Below are 22165 nucleotides of genomic sequence, written 5' to 3' on the forward strand. Positions count from 1 at the left end.
GGGTGCGACGCTGCCAAAGCCCTCTAAGGCGCAGTGATTTAGCAGCTGCGAGGCAGGGCAGTGGCGGATCCGCGCGGTCCGAAGGAGCTGCTTGATGCTCAGCCGAGGAATGAGGAGGGGGCTGTGTGTGTGTGGGGGGGGGGGGCGGGGGGTAGAGAAGGCTGGAACAGGAGGGGTGCCAGATCAAGAGAGCCAGCCGATGCAGGAGGAGGAGATGCTCACAGGGGGCAGCGCCAGGGAGGGCTGGGGCAGAGGGGGTTAGAACGGGGAGGCTGGAGCAGGGGAGGAGGAGGCCTGGGGAGGGGGTGAGAGCTGAGGCAGGTGGGCTTGAGCCGGGGGCGGGGGCAGAGACATGAGTATTAGGAGCTGCAGCGAAAGGGTGCAATGACTCTTGGAGTAGAGGGGCTGGAGCACAGGGTCTCCGTAGCAGAGGGAGGAGAGCTGTCCAGAGGGATCATGCAGGAGGGGTTGGGGCAAAGAGAAGGACGCCTGCAGAAACCCACTCCAGGTCCAGCCGGAGTGAAGCAGGGAGGCAGCGAGCGGGAGGCTGAGCAAGAGCTCCGCTGGCTTCCTCTGAAATGCAGTTTTCCCACAAGATGTGCTTGAAGGCGCGGGGGCGGGGGGAGGAGCGCTGTTCATAGGGGCTCCTTGACGCATCCGGTTGGGGTGCTCCTGGGAGGGAGCTGAACGAGGACAAGAGCGGATGGGCGTGCAGGCTCCACGCTCCTTCCCCAGCCACGGAGGGTGCACCTCCAACCGCCAGGCGCACCTTCCCTGCTGCAAGGCGAGGGGGCGGGGGAGGGCGGGAAGCACCGAGCCTGGGAGCGCGAGAGAAGGTCTGGGTGCACTCAGGCTCAACTGAATTGATTTTAGTAACATCTGCTGAGAAGCAGGAGGAGCGGCGGGGAGGGCAGCCCCAGAAGTTTTTCACCGGTGGAGGGCGGGGTGCAGCCGGCCACTGTAAACCGTCTGGAGCGGCCACCGGGCCCCCTCCGGACTCGGCTCACAGGCGGCCGTCTGCGGCCGGGCCGGGTCAGACAGAGGTGGCCTCCGACCGCGCTGGTGGGGAGGACGGTGGGTTTGAGTTCCAGGGTGTGTGGTGGGTGTTATGGGGGGCAAGTGGGGGGTGGGGTATCAGAGAGATGTTGCCTCCGACCGCGCTGGCGGGGAGGACGGTGGAGCTGGATTCCACGGTTTGTGGTAGGGGTGGTCAGTGGTCGATTCACCATAGTGTTGGAGGGGACGTGGCGTCAGAGAAGGCTTCCGCTCCCCGGGGATGGGAGGGGCCCTGGGGTCCCTGGCGGTGGCCGTCATACCTGGAGTTCGTTCAGGCACATTTAGAGGGGGGCGGGGGGCCTCTGTGGAGCTGACACACGCCCCAGGCAGGGATGGGGACGGTTCCTCCTGGAGGTGAAGATGGTCTGAGGGTCAGTAATAGGGGTGTTTTCTCTGGAAGTGTCAGTAGTTTTGGGCCGTTATTTGGATATTGCCTCCATCGGTGAGAACATGCTGTGATGAAAGGATATTAATCTAACTCCCTCAGCCCCTCAGTGCCAGAGGGGTCTCGGGGGCAGTGATGGGGCGGTCGCGGATCACGGCAGAGGGTGCTGGAGAGGGGTGGATGGGCCTTCAGTACGGAGGGGGGCGGTGGGGTGTGCGTCCTGGGGAAGATTCGCCGTGGAGGATGAGAGGGTGGAGGTGTTCATGATAAAGGGCGGGGGTGGGGGGGGGGAGGTAAAGGGGGGGGGAGGGGTCTGGTGTCCTAGGGTCTCACTGTGGAAGGAGGAGGGAAGGGACGGTTCACTACGGAGTGTTAAGCGGAGAAGTCTTGGAAACGGTTCACTATCGGGAGGAGGGGCAGATCTCGGGGCACATGGCGGACGCAGCTCTTTAGGGGTGAGAGCAGTCCCGGGGTCAGTGGGTGGGACGTCCTCTTGAAGTGTGCGTGGGGTCGGCGTGTAAGGGGGCTGTAGAAGTGAGCGCTATCTTGGGATGAGTAAAGAAATGCCCCTAAAGCCAGTGATGCTCACAAATCCCACCATCCTTTGGGTGTGTGTGTGTGTGTGTGTGGGGGGGGGGGCAGAGTTTGTGATCTCACAGCAACGAAGGGCTCCCTGGACGGATTTCAATCAACGTCAGGCTTTTAGGGGTTATGTGGGGTGCTCGACTCGTGTATGTACGTGCCCCTGGACCCATGCTCTTCCAGGTATGTGGTGGAGCGTCCCAGGAGCTAACGCCCCCCCCTCCTCCCCCGTTGAGAGAGGCCCTCTCTAATGGGATGTCTGACGGGACGGGAACCCTGACAGGGTTAAACCCTGGCGCAGACGCGGCCTGGCGCTTAATAGCCGATTCTGGGCTGTCAGACAAGAGTGTAATGTGCTCGCTGCTGGCGCTGGGCCGAGTCTGGGAGGGGAAAGGGTTATCGATTAGCTCTCCCTCTCGCTTCTTGATGTCACGGCAGAGGCCTGAGACTACTACAGCCGGGAGCCCGCTGCGCGAGCCCAGGCCACGGCACGTGACCCTGCGCGCGCCCAGGCCAGCCATGGACAGAGCTGTGCTTGCCCCGGAGGGACCGTTGTGGAGACAGGATCTTAGCACACATCCGTCTGCTTTTATTGAGGGATGGGTCGGGGAGCCGCGGATCTGCTCCCGTTTCAGCGAGCTCTCTGTAACGTCCTTGCCTTCCATGCAGGTTAGTGGCGGTTCAGGAAACCTCGCGCCTTTCTCGCTAAAATGTACAATATTTCTTTTCTTCAGGGCATGGATGAACATAATTCAAGTGACTTATTTCCCCGCACACTCGGCGTTATTCATAGGAAATCTCCACCCACAGGAGCACGCTGACAGCCAGAAAATCAAATCACACGCTACTCGGATTTTCAGTTCGCCATGAGCACACTCGTGTCATTTCACATCGCAGTAAACACTGTGGGAAGGAACGTAATGCAACATTCTCACACCTGTGACCTCTGCTGTAAACATCACGTCCCTTAATTACCACTTGCGGGGCCGAGAAATGTTTATTTGCAGAGAAGGCGGCAATCCAAAGGCAGAAAATGCAAAATCGTTACCCTGAGCTGAGGCCTGCTGCGAGCCCCGAACGGTCCGGAATCCAGAGAGACGATTGGTTCTTCGGTCGACGGTCACTGCGGATGCCAGCGCTTTATCCTTCAAAGAGGCTTCTTTTAGCTCCTCTCTTGTTACTCTTACCATGCCGGGCCCCGGGGAAAGCAGAGTCGCAGACTAGTCTTTCCCCGGGGTCTTTCGCGCAGGGGATAGTCCAGGCAGGGGAAGGGGAGGAGTTAGGGGGTGGGTACTTAAGCGCGGGGGAGGAAGGGATCTTCCTCTTTTCTGCGCCTGGCACCATCGGGAGGGAGCTCGAAAGGAGTTGTAGTTAGTGCGTAGTTTGAGGCCTAGTGCTACTTTTGGGATTGTGCTCGGAGCTGTTTTACGACAGCTGGGGTTTTTTCTTGCCCTCTTGTTCTTGTTTTTTGGCTCGGGTAGGATGTCTGGTGTGTCTGCGGAACAGGTCCGTGAGGCCTTGTTACTGCTTGCTATGGCCGGCCGCGAGGACCTGATTAGGCCCGGGGTCATGGACCAGGCCTGGGTGGGGGCCACCAGGGGCACGAGGGCTGCCTCGGCCGGGGTGCATGCGGCAGTTTTCGCCTGCTTGGAGGACGACCAGGTTCTGGAGGGTGGGCCTGAGGTCAGGAGGGGGGGGGGTGTTCCCAAGGATACGGCACAGGGCGGGTAGCGCAGGACAACCTCCGCGCGTCCCTTCCCCCCGCTGGACTTTTTGCCTGGGGCCTCGGGGGCGGCCGTGAGGGCCGCGCCTGCTGCGCTTCCGCTCCGCGGGCCCCTGTTGGCGCCGGCCGGCGCCACGCGGGGGGAGGAGCCAGGAGACACCCAGGCCGGGCCCGCTTTGGGCCTGGAAGGGTCGCTGGATGGCGGCGGGGCCTCTGGGCCCGTGGCCCGCTTGGAGGAAGCCTCTTTTGGAGGGGATGGGTCTGGGCTTGAGATGCGGGAGTCGGGGGAAGGGTCTGGGGGGGCTCCTATCGACTTGTCCCGGGGCTCTAGGGCGGGCACCCCGGCCGTAGTGCGGCCGTTGGCGCATGGGTTTACGGTGGGCCGGAGCGCTTCCCCCTCTCTGGTTCCTATTGGCGGCCCGGGTTGGGTGCAGGGTTTCCAACAGGTGGGTTTCTTTACCCGTGGGGGCGAATTCTTCGGCCACGGCCCACCCCTTCCCCCCCCCGATTTGGGGTTCCGTTTCCTGGGAGGAGGGTCCCGGGGGGAGCGTATACTGGAGCAGATTCAGGAGGTCAGGTGGGCTGAGGAGACGAGGGCCAGAGTGGGTGCAGTTTGGGGCCACGACATCGAGGGTCCTCCCACCCCCACCTCTGAGGAGGAAAGGGAGGCGGAGAGGCAGGAGGAGGAGGTTAGGCAGGCGAGGTTGAGGAAGTCAGGCCCGGCCGCCCACCTTCCAAGGGGCGCGGCCGGGGTAGGGACGGCCAGCACGGCTTTGAGGCCCGATGGTGCCGGGGCCCCGCCAGGTTCGAGCGACCTGGGGGCGGGAGGGGATCCAAGTCGGCGGTTGCCGGCAGAGCAAAGGGGGGACTTGCGGGGCGCAACACGGCTCCGAGACGCAGGCCAGAAGCAGTAGGGCAGTCCGCGGCGGCTGTCCCTCCTCCGCGGGATCGGGCAACGGCTACTGGTGGCGCCACCGGATCGCGTGGCCGCGAGTGCATGCAAAAGGGAGTGAAACGTGCCGTGAAGGATGTGGCATGCGAAGGTGTGGATCAGGAACAGGTGCTTGAACTGGATTACAGCGAGGAGAGTGAGGAGTTGGAAGAGGGGGAGGTGCGGGATGACCTGGAAGGCGTAGGCCGCGCGGCGGGGGATGACGACCTTGGTGTGTTGCAGGTCGACCCCGGGACGAGGAAGAAGACTGGAACTGGGAAGGCCCGTGGAAAAGAGTCCAGAGGACGGCCCCGGGAGCGGACGGAGGCACTAACAGGTGAGAGTGCCTGGTGGGCGGTTTGGGAAGACGCCCCCCGGGGTGGGGAGGGGAGGAAGCGGGCCTGTAGGTCGGTGGGAGTGGGGGATGGGTCTGTGAGGGAGGGGGGGGGCGCCTTCGGGCGGTCCACCTGCGGATGGTAAGAAGGTGGATGGTAAGTCAGTGACATTGGGGGTGCAAACTGACAAAAGTGATGGGAAAGATGAAAAAGGGGTGAAGGTCCCGAAGAAAATGCCTTATATGGGGCTGGCAATGCCGTTGGGGTCGCATTTGTCGGAGAAAATGAGGGACAAGATTTGGAAACATGAGTTTGTGGATGTTTTTAAGTTGCTGCACCGGGAGGTTCAGGCGAAGGAGGGTTCCAAGGAGGAGGAGTGGGAGCTGACGAGGCGGCCTAGGGTGCCGATCACTATGGAGAATTGGACTTCGGCCTTTTTGATCTATGCTAGCGTCTATTGTCAGAAGTATCTGGACCGGGCGATTGCGCTATTCAAATACATGGATATCATTCGTAAGGCCCAGATGCAGTTTGGTGGGTTTGCATGGCTGAGCTATGATGAGGAGTTTCGGGCCCGGGTCAGCGCCGATCCGGAAAAGAGCTGGGGGGAGGTGGATCAGGAGCTTTGGATGCAGTGGATGGCGTCTTCACACTCGTCTGCCTCTACACATACGGCCAGCGGTTTACCGGTGCTGTATCGGTCTTTTCCGACGCGTCCCGCCCAGGGCGGGGGGCGGAACTGTGCCCAACACCATTGTGTCCGGTCAGCCGCCCAAACCGGGTGGGGCCACTACGGGGGTGTGTTGGAGCTACAGTCGGGGTTTCTGCTCCAGGTACCCTTGCAAGTTCAAGCATGAGTGCTCTAAGTGCGGCGGGAAGCACCCCATTACTCAATGCCTCTCGCTCGCCACCCTTTCTGAACAGTGGAGGAACGCAAGGGGCCGGGGCAGCCTGGCCCGAAGGGCGCCTACTCCGGTTAAGGTGGAGGCAATGGCCCCGTGGCTCGCGAGCTATCCTGATCGCGAGTCCGCGGCGCGTCTCTTTTGGGGTTTCACCGAAGGCTTTCGGGTGGGTTACCAGGGTCCCAGGGAGCGTCGGTGGGCGGAGAATTTGAGGTCGGCGAAGGAACTGCCGGGAGTGGTGGCTGCGAAGTTGGAGAAGGAGGTGGCGGAGGGGAGAGTTGCAGGGCCGTTTGTTGACTGGCCGCTGCCGGACCTGATCATTTCTCCTTTGGGGGTGGTGCCGAAGAAGGAGGAGTTCAGGATGATTCACCATTTGTCGTGGCCGGAGGGTCGATCCGTGAATTACTTTATTGCGAAGGTGGACTCGAGAGTGCTGTATGCGTCGGTGGACGATGCGGTTCGGATGGTGCGGTTGTGTGGTCCCGGTGCGGAGCTGGCGAAGTGTGACATTAAGTCGGCTTTCCGGCTCCTGCCTATTCACCCGGCTGATTTTGGGCTCTTGGGCATGCAGTTCGGGGGTGCCATCTATGTCGACAAAGTCCTTCCCATGGGTTGTGCCATCTCCTGTGCGTTGTTTGAGCTTTTTAGCACGTTTCTGCAATGGGTCATGGTGCGGGTGAGTGGGTGCCGCGAGGTCACTCACTACCTGGACGACTTCCTTTTTCTGGGCCGGGCGGGGTCGGGGGATTGCGGCAGGGCCCTGTCTCGTTTCCAGGCCTTGGCTGTGCATTTTGGAGTGCCTCTAGCGCCTGAGAAGACGGCTGGTCCCAGCTGTTGCCTCACGTTTCTGGGGATTGAATTGGACTCGGTGGAGTGGTTGGCGCGCCTGCCGGCAGCTAAGGTACAGGAGATTCTGGCGTGTCTGGAATGGGCTGTGGGGGAACGGCGGATCCCTTTGCGGGCGGTTCAGAAGCTTCTGGGTTTCCTTAACTTTGCATGCAGGGTGGTGCGGGCAGGGCGCACGTTCTGTCGGCGGCTCGGCATGGCCATGTCGGGGGCAGTGCTTTCGCATCACAGGGTGAGGATCTCTCTGGGGGTGAGGACGGATTTGAGGACTTGGATCACGCTCCTGCAGGATTTCAACGGGGTGCCTTTGGAGTTTGGTGAGGACAGGGCGGTCTGGCAATGCCAAATTTTCTCTGACGCGGCTGGGTCAGCGGGGTTTGGGGTCTTCTGGGATGGTCGGTGGTGTGCGGAGAGCTGGCCGGCCTCCTGGATCAAGCAGGGCAGGAGCATTGCGTTTTTGGAGTTCTTCCCATTGCTGGTGGCGCTGGTGGTGTGGGGGGAGGACTTTCGGGACAGGACAGTGCTCTTTCACGTTGACAACATGACGTGGTGGACCTTGTTAATAACCAAAGGGCGAGGGACCTGCGAGTGCTGCGGCTGTTGCGTAGATTCATGTTGGCGTGCCTGCAGTTGAATGTGGTGTTTCGGGCCAAGCATGTCCCTGGGGCGAATAATGACATTGCGGATGCTTTGTCTCGTTCGCAGTGGCAGCGGTTCCTACACCTGGCGCCGGGAGCGGACGCCTGCAAGACCGAGCTGCCGGCCGGCATCTGGGCCTTGGGGGAGTGAGGATGGTTGGTCTGGTGGAGGGTTCGTTGGCTCCGTCCACAAGGAGGACATATCGACTGGCATGGTCTGAATTTAGTTCTTTTATGGGCTGGATGGGGGATGGTGTGGTGAGTGGGGAGTCGGAGGTGCTGGAGGGTTTGAGGGGCTATGTGCTATCCTGTATGGACCGTGGCCTGACTGCTGCTACGATTTCTGGAAAATTGGCGGGTATTTCCTTTTACTGTGTCTTGTTTTTGGGTTTCGACCCCACCAAGGTTGTGGTGCTGGCTCGCATGTTGCAGGGGTGAGGTCGGGAGAGGGGCGCCGGGAGGGGGCGCCTACGGGAGGCAGTGACGTTTGACTTGTTGGTCCGGCTGGTTGGGGTGTTGCCGGGGTGTTGCTACGACAGGGCCGAGGTGGGCCTGTTTCGTCTGTGCATGGTGTGGATGTTCTTTGGGGCGTTTCGGGTGTCTGAGTTGCTGGGCACGAGGCGGGGGCCGGCAGGTTGTTTGAGGATGTGCGGGTTGATGCGGGGCGTTTGGGGATATGGCTGGGCCGCTCGAAGACTGATCAAGTGGGACGTGGTACGTGGGTGTGGTTGAATGAGTCTGGTGGGGCGGTCTGCCCAGTGCTGGAGTGGCGCTCTTTCTGCGGGTCGGGGGGGGACCGGGGGGTGAGATTTTTTGCCATGCCTCTGGTGCGAGAGTGTCGGCAGGCCAGTTGTTGGCGGTGTTGCGTATGGCTTTGGGACGCCTGGGGATTGATGGAACTGGTTTCGGTACTCATTCTTTTCGCATTGGGGCTGCGACTGCGGCGGCCCGGCTAGGTTGGTCCTGGAACAGGATTAGGAGGATTGGGCGTTGGAAGTCGCGCTGTTGCGAGCGGTATGTGAGGAAATAGTTGGGGTCCCAGGCAGGTTTGTTGGTGTTGCACTGTTTTTTGTTTGCCTGTTCTAACATCTTTTTCTTCGTAGGTTGCGTGGGTGGCCCGGGCGGTAAGACGGTGACTTGTATCGTTGGGCACTCATTTGTGCACTGGGCGTCCAAATACGCTGACCAGCAGGTTTACGGCCGTAACCTGGGACTGAAAGGACAATTGCATGAGGTGAAATGGTGGGGAAAGAGCGGAATGCGATGGAGGGCACTACTGCCCTGGCTCGCGAAGATGGTCCCACAGAGGGGATGCCCGGATTTGTTGATCATTCATTTGGGCGAGAACGACCTGGTGCAATTGTCTGGACTGGCTCTGTTGCAACTCATGCAGAGGGACTTGGATGTGTTGAAGTCAAGGATGGCGGGGGCCTGCATTGCCTGGACGGAGCTGGTCCCCCGGAAAGTTTGGAGGGGGGCCATGAAACACGGGGCTATCGAGAAGGCCCGGAGGAAACTGAATCGGGCAATGCGGCTGTACTGTGTGGACAGGGGTGTAAAGCCATTTCGCATCCTGGGATTCGACTGGAGGAGCCTTTAGCGTTTAGGGAGGACGGTGTGCATCTGTCTCGTCTGGGGAATGCGTGGTATATGATGGAGTTGCGGGATGTGGTGAGCAGGTTGTGGAACGAGTCAATTTGGTGCCGGAGGGAGTGACTTTGCAGTGACGGACGGACGGCCCCGTAGTGGGGGGGTGGGGCAGTGTACCGCCCTACAGGGGGTCCACTGGGTGGCAGGTTTCGAAGGGACAGGGGGTCAAGAGCGGGCATACCCATCCCTTGGGGGGGGACTTGGCACAGGACGGACCGAAGTTTGATTGGAAGTTTGCAATGACTGGGGGCTGGAAGACGGTGATTGACGGACAAGAGAAGGGTATTTGGAGCCGCTAGGGCTTAGTGATGACGTGGATGAATGAAACGAATGGGGGGGAAGTGTGAACGGGGGTTTGCTGTTACTGTTATTGTTGATTTATTGTTATGCGCAGTTCTGGTCTAATAAAATGGCCTTTTACGCTGACACTGCGTGGTCTGTTTATTGCGCGATGCCGGGCCCCGGGGAAAGCAGAGTCGCAGACTAGTCTTTCCCCGGGGTCTTTCGCGCAGGGGATAGTCCAGGCAGGGGAAGGGGAGGAGTTAGGGGTGGGTACTTAAGCGCGGGGGAGGAAGGGATCTCCCTCTTTTCTGCGCCTGGCACCATCGGGAGGGAGCTCGAAAGGCCGCCCACCCACCCGGCAACTGGAGGTGGTTTTTGGGCTGGTCTGTTGCGTTGCCAGTTTAGGCCAGAGCTGCGGTAGGCAGGTTTCGAAGGGACAGGGGGTCAAGAGCGGGCATACCCATCCCTTGGGGGGGACTTGGCACAGGACGGACCGAAGTTTGATTGGAAGTTTGCAATGACTGGGGGCTGGAAGACGGTGATTGACGGACAAGAGAAGGGTGTTTGGAGCCGCTAGGGCTTAGTGATGACGTGGATGAATGAAACGAATGGGGGGGAAGTGTGAACGGGGTTTGCTGTTACTGTTATTGTTGATTTATTGTTATGCGCAGTTCTGGTCTAATAAAATGGCCTTTTACGCTGACACTGCGTGGTCTGTTTATTGCGCGATGGCTACTCAAAAACTTCCTCTCGGGGCCAAATTTACAGTGTGGTTTGTGGCTGAGGGCTGCACCCACGGGGTGGGGTCAGTGGGGATGGGGCGGGGCCTGAGCAAAAAACAGTGACCATGAGGTTGAACACAGGTCCCTGCAGCAGACGCCTTCGTCCACTGAGCCACCAGACCCGGCATACACACACCTCTCTCTCCCTCTCTCCCTCTCTCCCTCTCTCTCTCTCTCTCTCTCTCTCTCTCTCTCCCTCCATCTCTCTCACTCACTCTATCTGTCTCCCTTCCTCTCTGTCTCCCTCCCTCTCTTTATCTCCCTCTCTCTATCTCCCTCTCTCTGTCTCCCTCCCTTTCTCTCCCTCTGTCTCCCTCCCTCCCCCTGTCTGTCTCCCTCCGTCTGTCTCCCTCCCTCTGTCGCCCTCCTTCCCCTGTCTGTCTCCCTCCCTCTATCTGTCTCCCTCCCTCTGTCTGTCTCCCTCCCTCTGCCTGTCTCCCTCTTTCTGGCTCCCTCGGTCTCCCTCCCTCTGTCTCCCTCTCTCTCTGTCTCCCTCTCTCTCTGTCTCCCTCTGTCTGTCTGTCTCCCTCTGTCTGTCTCCCTCTATCTGTCTCCCTCTGTCTCCCTCTGTCTGTCGCTGTCCGTCTCCCTCTCTCTCCCCCCTCTGTCACCCTCTGCCATCTCACCTGGCTCTCAATCCCTGTTGCCCTTCGTCACCTCACCTTGCTCTCACACCCTGCTGTCCTCTGTCACCCTCTGTCACCTCACCCCGCCCGGGCTGAGATAGCTTCGCAGGCACACACACAGCTGCACCTGAGTACTTCACAGGTCTTTAAAAGACCATTTACATGTTAATGAGGCTTTTTTGTATTTCACCTCTTCTTAGCACCCCTGCATCTCTACTGTGACTATCGCTGGAATCGCCCGGCCCACATAGAGCAGAGTCTTTCGGCAACCAGCGGTTTTTGCTGACACCAAAAAACAAAGGTATGATGTCTGCAAGGTCGGCGGGCCGCCAAGGAAGGCATGCTGGGTCACTGGCAGCCCACTGGCCTTACTATGAGTACCCATGCTCGAAACCATCGGTTATTATGAAAAACACAAGGGAAACCCTACTCACAGAGAACCAGGATCAGTACTGTGTATCAAGAAACAACGGTTCTTGTGGCAAAGATAATGAAATATAATGGTAATAATAATGCGCAATGGCAAAGAGTGTTGGGTCAAGTGGATGTCAGACAAAGAGGAGGCCGAATACAGTGTGATTAAATATTTACACTTTTTATAGATTATTTCAAGAAAATTGCAAGTATATACAACAGTGAGAGCTTAGTGTCCCCAGTGGGTTTTTGAACCAAAAGGAAAAGCAGGCTAGTGACATTAGTGACATTTATAAATTGGTTTCCATTTTGTTGGATATAGGGTCTCTTCATGACCTAATAGTATAGGGACATCTGGAATTTTGAAAGGAGAGTGGCGTAAATTAAGGATCAAGGAAAGCGTATATATTCTAGAAATTAAAAAAATACGGGCCAGGGTGTACCTGAATGAGTATCAATAGTTATGCGCAGCCACATGCATGAAGTGATGAACACCGGTCAAGTGAAAAAGGAAAAGGGTACTCACACTGGACCCAGCCGGGTGCTACATGTGTGAGAGAAAAGAAAGAGCAATTTAGAAAACAGTAAAGATGCTAATACCGGTCAAAGGAGTGTGCCTCGTGTAATGCTTACCTCAGTATAAGGGAGGGGTAGTGGCTCGCAGTACAAGATGAGGCAAGGTTGATGCCAAAGCCTAAGTAACAGTGCTTCTTGGGGTGAGTTTTCGAGTGCGTCCTCAAAGGTTTGGGTATAGGAACAGGTTGTGTCCCATCAATGGTTTTCTGCAAAAAGGGCATAAAATATGGTTCAACCATGAATACTGCATATGGGGAGCAATCATGGGCAGTGCAACCACTGTGTATGGACGGATTATTGTAATTATTTATCGGAGAAGCACATAATGAAGAGGTTCTGCAGATTTCTTCCCAGGTGGAAACGTGTCTGCAGATTGCGGAGTTGCACAGATTCCATGGAAGCTCGACTTGTTTCTCTTCACATCCACCATTTGTTCAGTGATATTCAGTTACAGGTTACTGAGACTCTTATAGCCCATGGAATATGTCGCAATGTTTCTTGTTTTTTTGTTGTAACTTCAGATCTGTTTTTCATTCTAAAAAGTATTTTTCCTTCTTTGTAGGCAAAAGGGACAGATCAAACCAGATGAATTCTGTCCTATTTTCACTCATCTAGAATGTGTTTATGCCACCAATGCAAAGGCTGCGTCTTACGTGCAACAGGAACGATTGATGGCTGGAATACTGAATAATGCAAACATTCACCCCCAGTCACAAAGATCTGGGTTATATCCATCGTTCTTTTGATCATCACACCACCTTAGTTTGGACCCAGCTAGATGCAAATCAGTCTTGACCCTGCTCCTCATGAGAACAGTCCAGCCCGAACTGCCAAGCCAGGTCCTCCCTGGACCGCAAACAACCATCCTGAGACCGGTTTTCGTACATCACCCTTCATCAGCCAGGCTAGCTTGAATCCAGTGGCACAGTGAGCATGAGATCCACGCCTGGACATGGTTTTTGTTATGCTCGCTTAGATGTTTTTGTATTGTGGGTAGTATTTGACTTTGACCACAGGCCAATTAGAAAATGGGAAACTAGGAGAAATCCTAACTAAGTAATCAATCAAACAATATACTAACTAGGTTTCTGTTGGGGGGATGGACTGGAGGAAGGAGGACGATCTTAGTCTGGTCCACAGGAGATTATGTAGTGTTTGGGGCAACCGAATAATGATTGTCTACTTATTCGAATCTCATGGTGTTTAAGTCTGACACGCCCAAGTCCCAGGGGGGGAATTGCGAGGGAAGGGTGTGGGGGGGGGGGGGTAGCAACTACTGCATTGCATGGAAGTCTGGGGAGATTCTGGGTTGGGCAAGCCTTGGCTTCAGGTCAATCGCTTCCATTCATGATCTCTCCCTCTCAAATCTACAACCATAGAGAGCCCACTGGCTCCTCCATCTTCATCTACAGTGTCGCCTGGTTCCAAGTCTGTGTCCCCCTCTAGAAGCCCCCAGCTCAACAGGACGTCGGCCCATAGCTTGGCAAGTGGGCACCTACGTACTCCTGGGCATCCTTCCATATAAGGACATGGCCCTCTGCCTCCCCCATGTTGTGACTTTCTTCACCCAGGTCTCCAGCTTTGGTCCCCTCTCCAACTTCCATGCCATTGCTATTCTATGTTGAGCCGAGTCTATGAATTGAGAGCCCACTTTGCATTTCTTGGGCCTGGAGAGACCTTCCAAAAGGGAGGTATGTACTGTGCAGGGAAAATTGCATCCCAATATGGCCTGGAATCTCAGCAGAACCTGCAGACAAGGGGGTGCCCCACAGTCTGCAGTGCTGGGCACCCCCATGTCATATGACAAAAGTCTGCATCTTCGAGAACCTGACCTTACGGGCCAGGCGGCGCAGGGCACGCCTAAGATCTCTGGATTCACCTGCTTTGGCAGACAGAGACACGTGACACTCTGTTAGGCGTAGAAAAGCAGATTTATTAGCTGCAGCTAAGCACAGTGGTCCTGTAAGCACACCAACTGGTAGGTTATCAGGAGACTGCCACTTCATTCCGTGGCGCACAAACTATTATAGTACACAAATTTACAATGCCAACTCCCAAAACATACAAAACGGACGAATAGGAATAATTCGAAAACAAGTTATCAAATGTCTAAGACACACCCTCCTTTCAGACCCTGTGTGCTCCCCTCCCTTCAGGTTAATCAACACTAGTGCCCGTAATTCAATTTTGCAGGTGGTAGAACATGTTGAATGCTACAAAGGACAGTCTATGTAACAAGAGAACACACAAAGAGAATGGCGAAGGCCAGTTAAACAAGATAAAGTCAAGAAGAATGGTGGGACCCAAACAGTGGAGTAAGACATGGATTAATCAGTCTGGACATGGATTTGCGAAACTCGGAAGACCCTGACATCGGTTTCATAAACATAGGCAGAAGTTATTCTTTAACGGGAAGGACACGTAGCAGCTGCAAAAGCAAAAACATCGCGTTCACCACGTCCGCCGTGCTGCCTGAGTGAGACAACACAAAATGGCGGTTAAATACAAAATGGCGGCTGGATACGAAGCGAAGTCGAAAACCACGTATCCTCAGACCCTCCTTTTGCCATACTCAGGCAATGCTCATATGGCTGAGATACCCGCCACCCCCTCTCAACACAATCCCCAAGGATGGGTGTAGGAGAGTAGGGTCTGCTATCCTATGGTCACCCCAAATTTTTGCTTTTTGCTTCACTGGTTTCTGACTTAATGTGGCTGTGGGCCTGCTAATCAGACCCACAGCCTGCTGTTCTCTCTCTAAATTGATGCCAATGCACTTTAGGTGCATTACGAATTGGAACTGGTTCACCTTATGAGCCCCTGTAATAGTGCACCCTAGGTGCCCAGGGCATAGGTGTATCCAAGGCCTACCAGGGGCTGCAGCACGTATTGTGCCACCCCTGGCCTGGCCTCCATCTTTGACACAACTGGCTGATCACTCAGCTGGGGTAAGTCGGTGTAACCACCTCTTACTTAGGTACAGTATGTCTGTGCCTAACCCTAAACTGGACACATATGTTCCTATCAGCCACTCCTATGGAAGGCCTCATCAATCCTGGAGGCAGAGTGCTTGGAAATATGTGAGATGGTGCTCTGGCATGAGCTGAGCCTGTCTGCAGCTGTCGGGAACAACTCCCTAAGCTGTTCCGGGATATTGCCATACCATATACTCTTAAGTGCATTATAATCCTCGCGGTTAAATGCTATCTTTGGTTTGGCTTTATCAAAACATGTCGAGTAAGGTGTCATACGAATTGGAATACTATCCCCTCGCCAATTCTGGCGACGGGGATAGCATTCCACCCTTCTAGAGGGACACGACATGTGTGTAGCCTTAACCCCGGTTAAAGTTAAACAGAGCCTCAGCTTCACAAAATGGACGCTGCCACCACAGACACAAGTCTGGCCTCCTGCTGCTGACCGAAACTCGGCAGATGGTGGCCTGGACAAAGGGTTTCCTGCCTTGGGAGGTGCGAGCACCACCCCAGACAGGATTTTGTGTATTAGGTAGGACAGGGCTGAAAAGAATCAGACATGCCCGGGGCACACAAGGTGTCCCCGTGCATAGGCCAGTCCAAACCGGTTCTGGGGCCTTCCAGCCCCAGTCCTGGCGCGGAGCTGGACAAAAGAAAGGGGGTGTAACCGCCCCCCTTCCTGGTTCCTCCCAGAGGAGGGACCTAGTAGGTGATCCACCCCCAGTTTGGGAATAAGAGGGGGAGCAGTGCCATTGCACAATAGCTCATCCCGAAATCAACTTAAAACTAAGAAGAAGACTGGACTTCGACATTCTGCTGCACAGAAGACTGAAGAAGAATCTCCCTTGTGGCCAAGGAGTGACCACCCTGTGAACACAGGTACCAACCAGCAACTCGACGTCTGCTTTGCCGCCGCCTCCCGCCGGAGACCGAGCCCAGAGCCCGACAAGAACCAGACTCCCAGACCTCTCAGAGCCCGATCCACAGTCCCTGCGAAGAAGGGACCCGTGGAGGCACCGAGTGACGTGGGACCGGACCTCTTGGAAGACACTCAAAAAGCTGACTGCGCAGCTTCTGAGGTATCCTCGACGTTGTGCTTTGGGGATTGAGAACCCCCACCACCGAGCAGCCCTTGCACCGAAGATCAGCCCTCCAGCATCTCCACGATCTGCGTGGGGCCCTTTTGCATTGTGCCACTCGACGCGCCATCCCGGCCACTAGCCACGTGGTCAGCGGCCATCTTGGCGACGAACCCGAAGATTTAAACAGCAGGTCTGGTTGCTCCAGACCTACCCAAGCTCCTGTGAAAAGGAGCACCCGCTCTGACCTTGCTGGTCCGAGTGAACAGCATCTTTCAACTTCTGCGTGGCTTGCATTTGCCAAGGCCTGTTTGCTCCGATCAGGTCGCCGACACCGCCAACAGCGAGAAGCCTACGTGGGACAGCTCGTGACCGACTCCTGGACGTCCTCGACCCCGGGTATCCACGTGGCTGCAGAAAGAAGCTACCCGACAACGCCTGTTTGCACCCGACATCGCCTGGTTCCAATCTGGTTCCACGGTAGTCACTGGCTAGTGACTTTGAACACTGTCCCCTCTGCTTTCAGGTCTTCAACTCTTCTGATCCACCCTTGGATCCACCGGAACTCTTCTCATCGAGCCGCCTGCAGCATCTTCAGCTCCAAGCACCATCGACCAGCGTGACGAAACCCGACACATCTTCGACCCTGTGCACCCGCTTCCTGTGGGTGAGGTAACTCAGCTCCGCCGGTGCTCCTGCACTGGTACACATCCCAAGGGCCTGTGTTTTAAGTTTCAGCTCCGTAGGTCACTCGGAAGGTTCCTAACTTTCTAACTTTGTGCTTTTTACGCACCATAGACTTTGTATTGAGAAGTGCGTGCACTTTGAACACTGCACCCGAGTCCCGTGGGCCTTTCCCGACTTAGTTAACTCCAGTCTCGAATAGCTCCAGCGATTCCCAAGGCCCTAGGCCTCTTCACTTTCCTCTAGGTATCTCTTATACCACTTTTTTAGTATATGGTTTAGGTGGCCCCTAGGGCTCATCCATATTGTGCAACTTTTGTGTATTTTAAACTGTCTTGTGATTTAACGCTTGTGCTTCTGTGCTCATAAAGAGTCCAGGGGATTTTATAAGTTAATAAATCAATATATATTTTCAATATATATCTGTGTGGTGTCCCTTTCATTTGGTATTCAAGGGGGTTGTGTATGGTATAACAGCTGGCTTCACATGCCTTTCAGAGTTTAGCCTAAGACTGCTTTGTCCACGTTACCACTAGGATAACTGGTCTACAAGGTTGAATTACAACCATCATCATAAGGGTTGCTTGGCATGGTACAAAGTGATCACTAAAAATTAGTGAGCATTATATACCAGGCCAACTTCTCACATTGGTGAGCAGCGGATTGGGATCTGAGCTTGCTGTTGTTTTACCATTACAATCTTTGAGATTATCATTTGAAAGATCATACAGGTACCTGCTAGGTACATATAAAACAAGACTAGTATACTTAAGTTCTACTGAACTTAGTTGTTGTAGAGCAAAGGGAGTAGCACACCCTAGCTACAACTACTAGATAGGTTTAGTAGGTAAACACCAGTGTAGGTAGATTGCAACACATCCACCCACACTAGAGCAATGTCTGGAGCAGAGGGGTCCAGTGGACTTACTCCTGTTGAGAGTGACCCTCCAAGGGCACCATCCAAATTTGCTATTTTTTCCTTTAAGGAATTAAGACAGCTTTGTGTCTTAAGGGGTCTGAAGACAGGGCCTTCCCCTACTACAGACCACCTAAGAGAGCTCTTAGACCAGTCTGAGACTCTAAAGCCCTCTAAGGCAAACCCCACAGGGGATGCTGAAGGAGGCCATCCTTCAGAGGATGACACTGTAGACACCCCTGCCCCTATCATCCTGGTAGATGAGGAAGCCTCCACCACTGGAGCTCCTCAGGTAGATGTAGAGGAAGAGGAGGAAGAGGAGGTGGAAAGCAGTGAGTCAGATGATGACAGAGATAGTCAGGTGCTGGTCAGTAGACTGAACCAGGCTAACTTAAGCTTACTTGGGAATGAATCAGGTAACAACCCATTCAGACCCCCAGGTGGACTTAACCAGGAGCCTAGGAGGAGAAGGACTCACTCAGGTGACTCTGACAACTCCCATGCTTCTAGAGGTTCTCATGGTCACTCCAGAAGGAGGATGACTAGCCCTCAGAGAAGGGAACATGAGACCAAATTGAGAGAATCTCAAATTAGAGAGGCTGAATTGAGAGTCCAGAGACAAGAGTTAGAGATTGCCCTGGCCCAAGAGAAACTTGCTAGAGCAAGACAGCCTAGAGAGAGTGGGGTAATAGAACCCACTGGTGGCAGCAATATCCACAAGGATAAAGACAGGTCTTTTGATAATAGAAACCTGAGTAAGATTGTGCCCCCCTACAAAGCTGGGGATGATATCCATAAATGGATTACTGCAATGGAGAGAGCCTGCAGAGTACAGCAGATCCCTCAGGAGCAGTGGGCAGCAATCTTGTGGCTCTCCTTTGAAGGTAGAGGCCGAGACAGACTCCTCACAGTTAGTGATGGGGATTCTAGAAACTACCTGGTCCTGAAGAGTGCTCTGATTGATGGGTTAGGCTTAACCACTGAACAGTACAGGTTAATGTTCAGAGATACCCAGAAGACACAGACTCAGGACTGGTCTGAATTTGTTGAGTGTGCCACTAAGGCTCTGGAGGGATGGTTGCTGGGAAGCAAGGTTACAGACTATGAAGGATTGTACAATTTGCTGATGAGAGAACAAATTTTAAATAATTGTCAGAACCAGCAGTTGCATCAACATTTGGTTGACTCAGATTTGACCTCTCCCCAAGAATTGGGCAAGAGGGCAGATAAATGGGTAAGAACCAGAGTTAAGCAAAAGAACCAGAACCAGAACCAGGGTGGTGACCAGAAGAAAACAGACCAGAAGGGTAGGGAGCAGAAAGCTAAAGACCAGAAGTCTTCAACAGGGCCCCAAACTGAGACAGAGGGTGGGTCCCAAACTTCCAAGAAGAAGAAGAAAGAAGGTCAGAAGAAACCCTGGTGTAAAACTTGTAAGAACACCTCTCACTGGACAAGTGAGTGTAAAAAGGGTGGAGCCCCCAGCACTGCAGCCCCTAAGGCACCTGCACCCACTAGTACAGTTAGCAGTGTTGGTCCTCAAGCCAAGGGTTTAGTGGGAATCACTTTGGGAACTGAAGGAGATTCTGACCTAGTCAGAACCCTTACACAGGCTGTTCTGGTTTGTGAAGGGGACATAGATTTGACCCCTGACATAAGTCCCAGTAACCTGGGCAAATACAGACAGACACCTTTGATTAACAACAAAGTGGCTCAAGCTTACAGGGACACATGTGCCAGTGTCACTATGGTGACACCTAACTTTGTGGACCCTGGACAATACATGCCAGGCGATGATTACCTGGTGACCAATGCCAGCAATGTCACTACTACACATAGTGTGGCACTTGTTAACTTTTCCTGGGGAGGGGTAACTGGCCTAAAGAAAGTTGTGGTTAGTGCTGATCTCCCAGTAGAATGTTTGTTGGGCAATGACCTGGAGAACTCTCTATGGTCAGAAGTTGAGTACAGGACTCATGCAGAGATGTTAGGGATATCATCACATGTCCTTGCTGTGACCAGGTCACAGGCCAAAAAGTGCCTCTCTGAACCTCAGGTCTTGGATCCTGGAACAATGGACCAAGTACCTCCCAAGAAGAAGAACAGGAGGGTTAAGGCTGCGCCTTCCCAACTGCCTACAAGTGAGGATCAGGCTTCACAGGAAGCTGAACTTGAGACCCCTGAAGGAACTGTCCCTGAAGAACTTGAACCTGATCAGGTTGAGTTTCTGGGGACAGGGGGACCTTCTAGGGCAGACTTGGGGCAGGCTCAGTTAACCTGTCCTTCTCTTGAACCCCTCAGACAGCAGGCTGCTGCTGAGGCTGCTGGGAATGCTCAAGGTGCCCATAAAGTATATTGGGACGGTGGACTCCTTTATTCAGAGGCTAGAGACCCCAAGCCTGGTGCTACCAGGAGGTTGGTTATACCTCTGCAATTTAGGGGCTTCCTACTCACCTTGGCCCATGATATTCCTTTAGCAGGACACCTAGGCCAGAACAAGACTTGGGACAGGCTTGTCCCTCACTTTCACTGGCCTCACATGTCTGAAGACACCAAGGAGTTTTGTCGCTCCTGTGAAACCTGCCAAGCCAGTGGTAAAGCAGGTGGAACAACAAAGGCCCCCCTGATACCACTACCTGTGGTGGGGGTTCCCTTTGAGAGAGTGGGGATTGATATTGTTGGTCCAATGGATCCCCCTACAGCATCTGGGCACAGATTCATACTGGTGGTAGTGGATCATGCCACCAGGTACCCAGAGGCAATTCCCCTTAGGACCACAACAGCCCCTGTTGTGGCCAGGGCCTTACTTGGAGTTTTCTCCAGAGTGGGGTTTCCTAAGGAGGTAATATCAGATAGAGGTACCAACTTCATGTCTGGATATTTGACAGCTATGTGGAAGGAATGTGGTGTAAACTACAAGTTCACCACTCCTTATCACCCACAATGCAATGGGCTTGTTGAGAGATTTAACAAGACCCTGAAGGGCATGATTAAAGGATTACCTGAAAAGCTCAGGCGAAGATGGGACATCCTTCTGCCCTGCCTTTTGTTCGCTTACAGAGAGGTCCCTCAAAAGGGGGTTGGCTTCAGCCCCTTTGAATTGTTGTTTGGGCACCCTGTAAGAGGACCCCTGTGTCTTGTGAAGGAAGGATGGGAGTTACCTCTCAAAAAGCCTAAACAGGACATAGTGGACTATGTACTTGGTCTCCGCTCCAGGATGGCAGAGTACATGGAAAAGGCATCCAAAAACCTTGAGGCTAGCCAAGAATTACAAAAAGCTTGGCATGACCAAAAGGCTGTCCTTGTTGAATTTCAGCCTGGACAGAAGGTATGGGTGTTGGAGCCAGTGGCCCCAGCAGCACTCCAAGACAAATGGTCTGGACCCCATACAATTCTGGAAAAGAAGGGAGAGGTTACCTACTTGGTGGACCTAGGAACTCCCAGGAGCCCCCACAGGGTGCTCCATGTGAACAGATTGAAGGCATATGTCAGCAGGGCAGACATGGGCTTGCTCATGGCTACAGATGAGGGACAGGAGGAAGAGAGTGACCCTCTCCCAGACCTGCTCACTCAGAACCCTGAGGATGGCTCAGTTGATGGTGTGGCCTTAGGTGGCAGCCTCACTGAACATCAGCAACATGACTGCAGACAAGTTCTACAGGCATACAGGCATATGTTCTCATTGACACCCAGTCAGACTAACTGGTGTACACATGTGGTGGACACTGGTGACAGTCTTCCTGTAAAGAGCAAAATTTACAGGCAACCTGACCACGTCAGGGACTGTATAAAGACTGAGGTGCAAAAGATGCTGGAATTAGGTGTCATTGAGCCTTCAGAGAGCCCCTGGGCTAGCCCAGTGGTTCTGGTCCCCAAACCTCACACCAAAGATGGCAAGAGAGAGATGAGGTTCTGTGTGGATTACAGAGGACTCAATGCTGTCACCAGGACAGATGCACACCCTATTCCAAGGGCAGATGAGCTCATTGACAAGTTGGCTTCTGCCAAATATTTGAGCACATTTGACTTGACAGCTGGCTACTGGCAAATCAGGTTAGCTGAGGAGTCTAAAGCCAAGACAGCATTTTCTACCCCTAGTGGGCATTATCAGTTTGTGGTGATGCCCTTTGGTTTGAAAAATGCACCTGCCACCTTCCAAAGGTTGGTGAACCAAGTCCTCACTGGGTTGGATGACTTTTGTGCAGCTTATCTGGACGATATTGCTGTCTTTAGCTCCACCTGGGAGGATCACCTGATCCACCTGAAGGAAGTGCTTGAGGCTCTGCAGAAGGCAGGCCTCACTATCAAGGCAACAAAGTGCCAGATAGGGCAGAGCAAGGTTGTATACCTGGGCCACCTTGTAGGTGGAGGCCAAGTTCAACCACTGGAGAGTAAGATCCAGACCATCAAGGACTGGTCCCCTCCAACTACCCAGACTCAGGTCAGAGCTTTCTTGGGCCTGACTGGGTACTACAGGAAGTTTGTTAAGAACTATGGGTCCATTGTGACTCCTCTTAATGATCTGACATCCAAGAAGATGCCCAAAAAGGTTCAGTGGACAGAAATCTGTCAAAAGGCATTTGATGACCTGAAGAAGGCCATGTGCTCTGCACCTATCCTGAAGAGTCCTGACTACTCAAGAGAGTTCATTGTCCAAACAGATGCTTCTGAGTTGGGAGTGGGAGCAGTGCTTTCACAGCTTAATGTAGATGGCCAGGACCAGCCCATTGCTTTCATTAGCAGAAGGCTGACCCCCAGAGAGAAACGTTGGTCAGCTATAGAGAGG

The sequence above is a fragment of the Lissotriton vulgaris genome, chromosome 5 (assembly GCF_964263255.1).
Source record: "Lissotriton vulgaris chromosome 5, aLisVul1.2, whole genome shotgun sequence".
In the NCBI taxonomy this organism is placed as follows: domain Eukaryota; kingdom Metazoa; phylum Chordata; class Amphibia; order Caudata; family Salamandridae; genus Lissotriton; species Lissotriton vulgaris.